The sequence below is a fragment of the Triticum aestivum genome, chromosome 4D (assembly GCF_018294505.1).
Source record: "Triticum aestivum cultivar Chinese Spring chromosome 4D, IWGSC CS RefSeq v2.1, whole genome shotgun sequence".
Classification (NCBI taxonomy): Eukaryota; Viridiplantae; Streptophyta; class Magnoliopsida; order Poales; family Poaceae; genus Triticum; species Triticum aestivum.
Genome location: NC_057805.1, coordinates 321,298,206 through 321,308,454, shown reverse-complemented (window position 1 = coordinate 321,308,454; position 10,249 = coordinate 321,298,206).

Genomic DNA, 10,249 nt, shown 5'->3' with positions numbered 1-10,249 from the left:
CCGATAGGTCCTGATTGCTTTTTGGTGGCTACAGAGGCTTGCGGCGGTGGAACTCACGATCTAGATTATGTTCTGGGGGTTTTGTATATATAAGAGGTTTTGGCGTCGGGAACAAGTCAGGGGGGTCTCCGAGGCGGCCACGAGGTAGGGGGCGCGCCCAGGGGGTAGGGCGCGCGCCCCACCCTCGTGGGTGCCTTGGGACTCTTTTGGCCCATCTCCGATACTCCGTGGGCTTCTTCTGGTCCAAAAATAATCTCCGTGAAGTTTTAGGTCAATTGGACTCCGTTTGGTTTTCCTTTTTTGCGAAACTCAAAAACAAGGAAAAAACAGAAACTGGCACTGGGCTCTGGGTTAATAGGTTAGTCCCAAAAATCATATGAAATAGCATATAAATGCATATAAAACATCCTAGATGGATAATATAATAGCATGGAACAATAAAAAATTATAGATACGTTGGAGACGTATCAGCACATGACCCGGTGCCTCACCACCACGGGAGCCGCGCGCCGGCTGCCTTTCCTCAGGATTTTTCGCATGAGAAGACTGGTCACGGCGTTTGTGCTCGGGTCCATCCCTGCAACGTCAATAAACCCAACGACTAAGTTATGTCTGGCGGGCCGGCCCTGTTCATGTCACCTCCTGGGGTCGTTGGTGTTTGGCCTTCTGATGTGATCACCTTAGGAGATTCACTCGGCGCGGGTTGTTTAACCATCTCGCAGGACCACCACAGCTGTCAAGAATCAAAATTCAGGCGCAACCCGCCTTGAGGTAGGGCCTCGTGAGTCCCGCACTGGCTCACGAGTGCCCAGACCCACCTCGTCTAGCCCTGCCGTGCAAGCCACGTGTCAGGGCGGGGCTGTACACGCCCCGGGGGCTCCACTCAAAGGGAGCCCCCACCCACGCACCAGTGGAAGCACCATGCTCCGTGCTGGTAGTCGACATGGTCGAGGAGCGGCTATGCCCATGCAAGTGCGGAAGCGCCATGCTCCGCACTGGTGATAAGCAATTGGGGGCTGCCCCATGGCTGCATTAACCCCACGGAGCCGCAACGCTCAGTGTTCAGCCTCATCTCAACGCTTTCCCTTCGGGGGAGTTGCGCGAGGGGGCTGGGCATGGGGGGCTACGCCGGGTCACGCCTAGCATACACAACCCTGCGAGGTCCCTCGGACCTGGTCATCGCGCGCCCCTCTCGAGCGGGACCTCGGCGAGGACAGGTATGGAGGTCTGTTCGCACGTCAAGGGTGTCGGATTACGGGTTCCAACAAACACTCGAGGTTCGAACACTGGGGTGCACACAAAGATCTTCCTTCCCCTAGCTCACACTCTCAACGATCTCAAGGCCTAGCTCGCCGAACCCAAAGGACAAGGGACACAAGAGTTTATACTGGTTCGGGCCACCGTTGTGGTGTAATACCCTACTCCAGTGTGGTGTGGTGGATTGCCTTGTAGGCCGAGGATGAACAAGTACAAGGGAAGAACAGCCTCCTAAGGAGAGGTGTTCTTGAGCTTGGTGAGCTTGTGTGTTTGAGGATGACCCGAATGATCCGTCCCCTGCTAGGGTGGTGGCTAGTCCTATTTATAGAGGCCCCGGTCCTCTTCCCAAATGTTTAGGCGGGAAGGGATCCCACAACGGCCAATTTTGAAGGGAGACAACTAGTACAAGCTATCCTAACAAAAGGTGGTCTTCTCCTGCCAAAGACTCTGGTGGTGACGCCGCTGTGGGCTCCGTGGTGACCTCCATCCTGCCGTCCTACTGGTCTTGGTCTTGTTGCACTGATATGGAAACCTTTGCCTGATGCCTCGGGACTCCTCGCCTGCGCCTGCCCCTTTAGCACCAAACAGGAAACTGGTACCCTGCGCCCGCCTGGATTCGATCGTCATGGCTCATGTCATGTGAACCTCGCGAGGTGCCCCTCCGCCTTGATCTCTCCACTCCTCATGAGCCAGCCTAAGGAGGCTGCCGCTGAGGAGGTCTTGTGTCATCCGCCTCGCGAGGGTCTTGAGTAGTTGTTGGTGAAGGTGGGCCGTACCAGGCCGTTGGTGGAGCCACGTCGTGGGCCGCAGGCAGGCAAGTCTGGGGACCCCCGTTCCCAGAACGCCGACAAAGCGGGACTCCTAAGCATCGCGACTCAGGAGCCTAACTGGCCACGTAGCCCCTCACCCTTTGGTATCGTCCTGGTGATCCGGATGACCCAACGGCGGCTGAGGCATTCGCGGGGCCGGGCCCTACCGACGCAGAACACTAAGGCCTACCTTCGCATTCCCTTCCCGAGGGTTGTTTGTACGTCAAGGGGGGCTCCTGAGCATCGTGACTTAGGAGCCTAACTGGTCACGTAGCCCCTCACCCCTTGGTCTCGTCCTGGTGATCCGGATGACCCAACGGCGGTTGAGGCACGCGCCGGGCCGGGCCCTGCCGACGTAGAACACTAAAGCAACGGGAAGGAAATCACGGAATCCTAACAAATTATTACAAGACATATTGTTTCTCCAAATACTAAGCATAAGTTTTAATGCCTCCACGAGGCTTGGTGCATGTTGCAGGAAGATAAAGGTGGAGGGAAGCGCCGCCAGTGAGCCTTCTCTTCAGCCTTGGGCGCTGTCATCGCCCACAAGGAGTGCCCCTTCGTCGACAATGTCGCCGTCACCCGTGCCGTCAGCCGCAGCCTAGGGTCGGCAGCACCATCGGCCGGAGGCGCGAGGTCGATGGCGAGGAACTTCTCCAGAAGGGGCTCCACCCGGTCCTTCACGGCTTTTGCAGCGGCTATGCAACGCTCCTCATCCACAGGCTCAAGCAGAGCTCCAGGTCGATGTTCGGGTGGCGAAGATGGAGGTGGCTAAAGACGCGTGTCATAGCCGAGGCGGAGAGCGCACGGGCTTCCCCCTCCACCATGGGGCCGACCCCAGCAGCAACGCCCTCGAGTGCCTCGACAAGCTGGGGGAGCAGCTCGGCGGGGCCTTCCACAGAAGTCACCAACGGCTCCTTCAACCCCCTTCCGTAGAGTTCCTACAGTGCCTTTCGGGACCTCTTCTCAAGGGAATCGAAGGCGACACGATCGTTGGTAAGGATGTTTGCCTTGGCCTCCAGCAGGACCTTCTCCCTCTCCACCTCCTTCTTCAGCTTCTCCAGGCGATCGCGCTCCGCGGCTTGCGTGTGCGCCGACTGCTCTAGCTCGGTGTCACAACTGGCGACCGCGTCTTCTCGAGCCTTCAGCTTCCCCTCCCACGCCTCGCGCTGACGAGCCTCAGCGGCGCGCTCGTTTTGCAGGGTCTCCAGCTCGGCCTCGGCCACCCGGTAGTGCTCCTTGGCAGCCTCGGCATCCTTCAACGCCACCTCGCGGGCGGCCACGGCCAGGTCGGCAGCCTGCTTACCCTCCTTGGAGGCTGCCATGGCCTGGCTCCATGCCGCCCTCACGGACACATCGGATCGCAGCCACCCCGAGACCAACTCCAGTCACCCCGACGCCAGCCAGCGGTCGGCGCCTTGAAGGTCGTCGCGGAGCTGGGTCAGCGCGGAAAGAGCGTCCTTCGGAGCCGGCGCCAAGGCCTGCAAGTTAGCAGCAGCAGAAGGAGACGGGGCTCCTGAGCCTTCGCAACATCAGTGGGCGAGCTGGGGGCGGGCCCCTCCGGAGCCGACTTGTCTATGGAGACCGCCTTCTCCTGAGGACGGGCCTCCAAATCTCGCGAGGATGACCTGGTCGCTGAGGCTCGAGAGCTAGCACCGTCCTTCCGCGCCAGAGATGGCACGGCCGCGGCGGGCTGCTGGGTCTCAGAGGTTGTAGTCGGCCCCTTCTTCTTCTTCAACACCGGCATTGGCCTAGCAGTACAATGGGAAGGCATCAAGAAACTACGGCAAAGGCAGGAACAAAAGATCAAGGCGGAGCACTTACTGATCCACGGCGGCGTACTCCCTCGCCCTCTTCTGAAGCGCCAAGCCCGAAGGCTTCATGGGTTGGGGCACCGGCGCGCGAGCCCCAGGGGCAAATAAGGGGATGGCGGCCGGATCCGCAGCGGCGCCAGCTGGCGACGAGGCAGAGGCATCGCCTCGGGAGATCAGCGCTGATCTGCTCTTCTTTGGGACCCGGGCCTACGGCTTCTTTGGGGGGTGCCCTTGGACCTTGTGGTGACCCCGGCGGAGTGCGGCGACCCCCTCACCTGGTGCTTGCCGGCGTCATCGTCGTCAGGGAGGGTGCGGAGGAGATCAGCCAGGCGCAGAAGAGAAGTCTCCCCCGCCCCCTCCCGGGTCGCCTGCGAGTCCGACCCCTCCTCCTGGCCAGATTTGCCGGAGGACAACACCACCGGGGCTCTAGTGGGTGCCAGCGGCATGAGCCCGCGCTCGTTGAACACGGGCATGCCGGCGGCAATTTTCGCCCCATCCGAGCGGCGGTATAACGGAAGATGAGTATCTGGCGGATACCCCTGGTCTTCCCCGACCAGGAGGCGGAGGGCCTTGTCCAGCTCCTCGTCGGACAAGGTGTCCGGCCACAGGCGGAGGTCGCCTCCCTCGTCCACAAGCCTCAACAAGGGGCGCGAGCGCGTCTGGAGTGGATCCAGGCACTACGCCAGAAACTCCTTGACAATCATGGCCCCCGTCAGCTTCTCCGCCTTCGGGTCGTCTGGCTTTAGGTCGGCCACCATCCTCCCTATCAGCTGCTCCGCTCGGGGGTCAGCGAGCTTCGCGCTATTCCGTCCCTCGTGGGGCACTGGCATCCCTGTAGGCAGTGCCAGCCGAGGGTAGGGGCTTTTGGCATCCATGAGGACCCACTTGTTCCTGAAGCCCTCCACCTTCTTCCCAGCTCTTGAGATTGCGTTGATCAGATTAGCTGCGATGAAGTTGGCGCACCCCGAGCACTGACCCTCCTTGTTCCGAAGGTAGAAGAAGTGGCGAAGCAGTGCCACGAACCGCATCAGCCCCACGAATGCCTCACAACCAAGGCCGCAGGCGGTTGGGGCCCGCGGCGGTACGCATTTGCCCTTTGGCTTCGCCTCGAAGCCAAGTTTGAGAGCGCCTTGGGCCCGGGGCTACTGTCGGCGTCCTGGGAACAGGGGTGCAGAGACTTGCCTGCCTGTGGCCGGTGGCATGGCTCCATCAACGGCCCGGTACGGCCCAATTTCAGCAGCAACAACTCAAGAACCTCGCGAGGGGCCAAGCCTCGCGAGGCGGACGACGCCAAGACCTCCCTGGGGGCTGCCTCGCTAGGCTGGCTCCCGAGGAGCGGAGATATCTATGCAGGGCGCACCTCGCGAGGTTCACATGACGTGAGCCATGACGACCAAGGCCAGGCGGGCGCAGTGTACCAGTTTCCTCTTTGGTGCTAACGAGGCAAGCGCAGGCACGGAGCCTCGAGGAATCAAGCAAAGGTTTCCATTTTGGTGCAACGAGACCAAGACCACCAGGACGGCAGGACAGAGGTCATCGCGGAGCCCACTACCGCGTCACCACTAGAGCCTTTGGCAGGCAAAGACCACTTTTGTCAGGATAGCTTGTACTAGTTGTGTCCCTTCAAAATTGGCCGTTGTGGGATCCCTTCCTACCTACATTTGGGAAGAGGACCAAGGCCGCTATAAATAGGACCTAGCCACCACCGTAGCAAAGGCCGGATCATTCAGATCATCCTCACACCCACCAGCTCATCGAGCCCAAGAACACCTCACCTCCTGAGGTTGTTCAACCACTTTACTAGTTCGTCGTCAGCCCCTCGAGGCAATCCACCACAAAGCTGGAGTAGGGTATTACACCGCAAGGTGGCCCGAACCAGGATAAACCCCCGTGTCTCTTGTTCTTTGGGTTCGTCGAGGAAGGCTGTGGGATCGTTTAGCAGCCAGACTTGGGAGAGAGAGTTCTTCGTGCGCACCCCAGAGTTCGAACCTCTCAAGGGTCTGCGGAACCCCGAATCCGACAGCCGTGGACCCAGCTGTCAGTCTCTCCATGTACAGTACTCTTCCGATGGAAGTCGTTCATTGACCACATTGACCACGCCGCGCCGAGAGCACCAAGGCGGTGGACGACGACGGGGCCTAGGAAGGGGACGACGCGGAGCCAGGGAAGACGCGGCAGTGGATGCCCACGCGGAGAGGAGTACCAGGGTTGACTGGTTCGGCTGCGGTGTGAGGCTGTTGCCGCTGCAGAATAATAGGGGGTGTGGCTGAGTAGAGGGATAGCCTGGCCAACGGTGGGAGTAGTAGGGGGCGGTGAGGCCTCCGCGGCAGCACCACCGACCACGGGAGGCAGGAGCAGGCGGCACGACCGGCGCTGCTTTGGGCGGCTGGAGCAAGAAGACCAGAGGTTGAAGAAGCACTGCGGCCGTTGGATGGACATCCTACGGTCACTGGAGCTAAAATCATTCATATTGACTAAGTTGACAAAGCCCTCCGTCCCCATCAACTTAGTAGGCCCACAAGTCAGCCTCCCACTACGGTGGGTCCTAGCTAGTAGGGGGAGTATTCATTTTTTTTGTGCATAATAAGGAGGCACTTCCTTGCGTGCGAAGATATAGCTGGTGGGTCTGAGCTGACAGCGGGGGGAACATTTTTTTTGCAAAATACAGAGGCCCTTCCGGTGGGTCCGAGCTGTCAGGTGGAGGAATCATTATTTTGCGTGTAATAAGTTGGCATTTCCTTGTGTGGGTCCCGACTGTCAGCCTCTTGTGTTGGCTGTTGTTTGTTGACCATGTTGACCTCGCCGCGCCGAGAGCACAAACACAGTGGACGATGGCGAGGTCCAGGAAGGGAAGGACCTGGAGCCGGCGAAGCCACCGCAGAGGATGCGCACGCTGAGGGGAGTACAAGCGCTGACTGGTCGGCTGCGGGGTGAGGCTGACGTCGCCACAAAATAACAGGATGTGCGGGTGGGTAGAGGGATGGCTTGGCGGTAGCACAGCCGGCCACGGGAGGAGGGACTGGCAGTCCCGCCAGCGCTGGTTTGGGCGGCTGGAGCAGGAAGATCAGAGATTGAAGAAACACGGCGGCCGTTGGATGGACATCCAACATTCACTGCTCTGTGTTGACTAAGTGGACAAAGCCTTGCGTATGCGTTAAAAAAAATTAGGACAACGTCATCATCAACCTAGTAGGCTCAGAAGTCAGCCTCCAAATCTGTGGAAAACAGCATACAACCCATTAGCCATTATTTTCAATAATTTACACCCCATTTGCTAATTCTTAAGGATATTTGAAGCCCATATTCTTTTTATTAGCATTACAGACCATATATTCCGGGCACTTCTAAAAAATTCAACGAAATTTTGCATATTCCGGTGGGGTCCGAACTCTTTTAATCATGAAATTTCGAGTCACGTTAAAAATAATTTTTAAAAAATATATCAAAATAAAATTTGAAAAACAATTCTCCGCAAAAAAATGAATGAAATTTAAAATCATAACTAGCAAGATGCCCGTGCATTGCACAGAACATGAAGATGCATTTGTATGAGTTGTTTATCTTGTGGGAGAAAAGGATGAATGAGGGAAGGCCGTATCTGCAAATGTGGAGAGGAGTGCGGGTAAATTGTCATAGTTTCCTTCCTATCCGTTACATATAGATCGGATGGCCTATATTGCAGGATGGCAGGCACACCATCATCACCAACTCCGCTTTTTATAAGGGTAGAGAGTAGAGAAATCCAGAAAAATGATATTTTAATGTAATTGCCGGTTGGCTTTGGTTTAAAAATTTACAGCCCATTTCTTACAACTTATAGCCCATTTTTTGGGGAAGCCCATTTCTTACTACTTACATCCCTCCTCGTCTTGAAAGATTTGTAGCCCAGCAGGGCTGAGAAAAGCAAGTAGGCCTCGGTTTTGTTATTCTCTAAAAAAAGAACTGGGCTAGCCATTTTCAGAAAGAAAAAAGATATCAACTGGGCTCGTCATGTTCTTAAATAAAAGCGTAAGCGTGGGATAGACTTGCCATAGCCCCCGCACAGCGCGCAGTTGAGCTTCGTCTCTGAAACTAAAAAACAACTGGGCGAGCTGCTGGGTCCCTGGTGTTATCTGCTCGTTGTGTAATTTTCTTGTTTATTGACTTCATTGATAATGGAGTGGGACATAGTTGTCAAATAATTAGGAGGAAGTAATTTTTTGGCTTGTAATAACGAGGCACCTGCTTGCGTAATGCAATGACCCTGGTGGGTCCCTACTGTCAGCCTCTCCACGTACAGTCATCTCCTGATTCTTCTTGGTTGTTGACCATGTTGACAATGCAAGACGATGGCGGGCACAGCGAGCGAACCAAGGCGGAGAACGACGTCGAGGCCTCGGACGGGAACGAACAACAGCCGTGGAAGATGCGGCAGTGTAGTGGCAGGTTGAGGGGAGTACGAGGGCAACAACATGCAACTCAAGCTTACAAACAATAGAAAAGGCCCAAGGATTAATTGTTCATCAAATTTAGACAAAACCCAGATTGAACATGGCAGTCACATCTAACCCAACCACTCTTTTTTCGCAGTCACAAACAAATGGATCGGTCTGATCCATAAAATCAACATCTTGTGCAAAAAATATATTCCAGGATGTCTACAATTTGTTGTAAATAGAAGCCGAGCATGTTTAGAAGCCCATTTGTCCACCTGAAACTTCTTTTTTTGCTGTTCAACGTGTCCGTCTGTGAGAAATCTCTTGCTGTAAACCTTAAGCCTCATGGACAATAGTAACCTCGCATTCAACAGGAAGAATGTGACAAAGCTTCTATTTGCCTGGTTGGATGGATATCCTTCCATCGTTATTGTCCTCAAACGAATGTCATGAGAACTGAGAAAATCCTAGTGCTTATTACGCCACCGATTGGTTATATGTTTTTCTCCACGTGGTTGCAGTGCCTAAGTAGACATGAAGATTTGAAAATAGTTAAGGTCTGGAAAAAGAGTATGTCAAAAGAGCAACAACTGAACGGTTAACTCTAGTACAATATATATGGTCTTTCAATGTGCATGAAATCATCACCTTTATATATAAATTCCCCAGAGACCGACAGCATCGCAGCAAGCCAATAATTATGTTCAGATCATAACTAAACATTCCGATATATAAGATCATGACAGAATCCAGCAGCAGTGATAGGCTATCCATGGACGAACTCTTGATTGAGCATATAACATAATATTAGTACCCAAATTGTACTCCAAGATGATATAAAACTTATGCGCACAAATGAAAAATGCAGATTATGATTACAAATGTTTAGATGATAATATACGGTACCTGAAAAAGTGAGGAGCCAAACACCAACTTCTTGTGATCATTAAATAGATCATGAATTACACCCAAGGTCTCCAGTTTGGGCGCAGAGATGACAGTTATTTGCCAAGGTTTATAACAACAATGAAGGAGCAACCTTTGAAGTGAAGGAGCATCTTCGATGATGAGCTGCTGTCCTTCAAAAGCAATTCCAATGCTTTTAAGTTGAGGCAACTTTATTTGGAGACAACTGATAGGGATTTCTACTCCCAAAACAATTAGCAAGTGCTCCAGGCCAGGGCAACTGGAGTGGATGATGCTGTGCAGTGAGGCCTCCGACAGATAAACCAACACAAGCAAAAGTTTTTTTAGAGGTGGGAGTCGAAGCATTTTTACCAGATCGTCTGGTAGATGGCACTGGGCGAAGGTGGCGGTGTGGAGAGAGGAGGAAAAGCACGAGGTGGATAGCGGTGGTGTGGGCACAAATTCTTGGTGTTCGGTTTCGTGGTAATCATATAACTCAAACTGCTGGAGTTTTTCAAATTCAGGGGATGTCACTCAAGCGTTCACCGTGCCGGGTATGGACAGAAGGTAATGTGTCGGGATGCAGAGGCGTTGAACGGGCCCCTACTAGTGAGAGGAGACGATGGCTCTGAGGAGATCTAATTCAGGAAGGACAGATATCTGGCGACAGTCGAGATTGAGGGGCGCGGTGTGCCATAGAGGGCGCCACCGAGTTGAGAGGACTTGTGTGTGGCAGCAATCCTTGGTGGGGAGAAGCGAGATGATCTCCTCAAGGATGACGTCCGGGAGATCGCTGATGTGGTCCACCGGAGATTCTACCGGTTCCTCAGATCCGGGTGGGGGGGGGCTCGCCGCTTCTCCCCAAGCTACCGGGTGCAGGATCTACAACCGGCGTCGCCGCTGGCGGGAGCCTCATCTTCTTGGCACTGGGGCCAGCCGACTCCATTTTCCTTGCGGGCGTTGCACCGAGCTCACGGGTTTAAGCAGAGTAGCCAGAGATGAGCCTATTGGCAGTGCGAGTGGGGAAGAAGGAGGGCTAGGGTTTTCT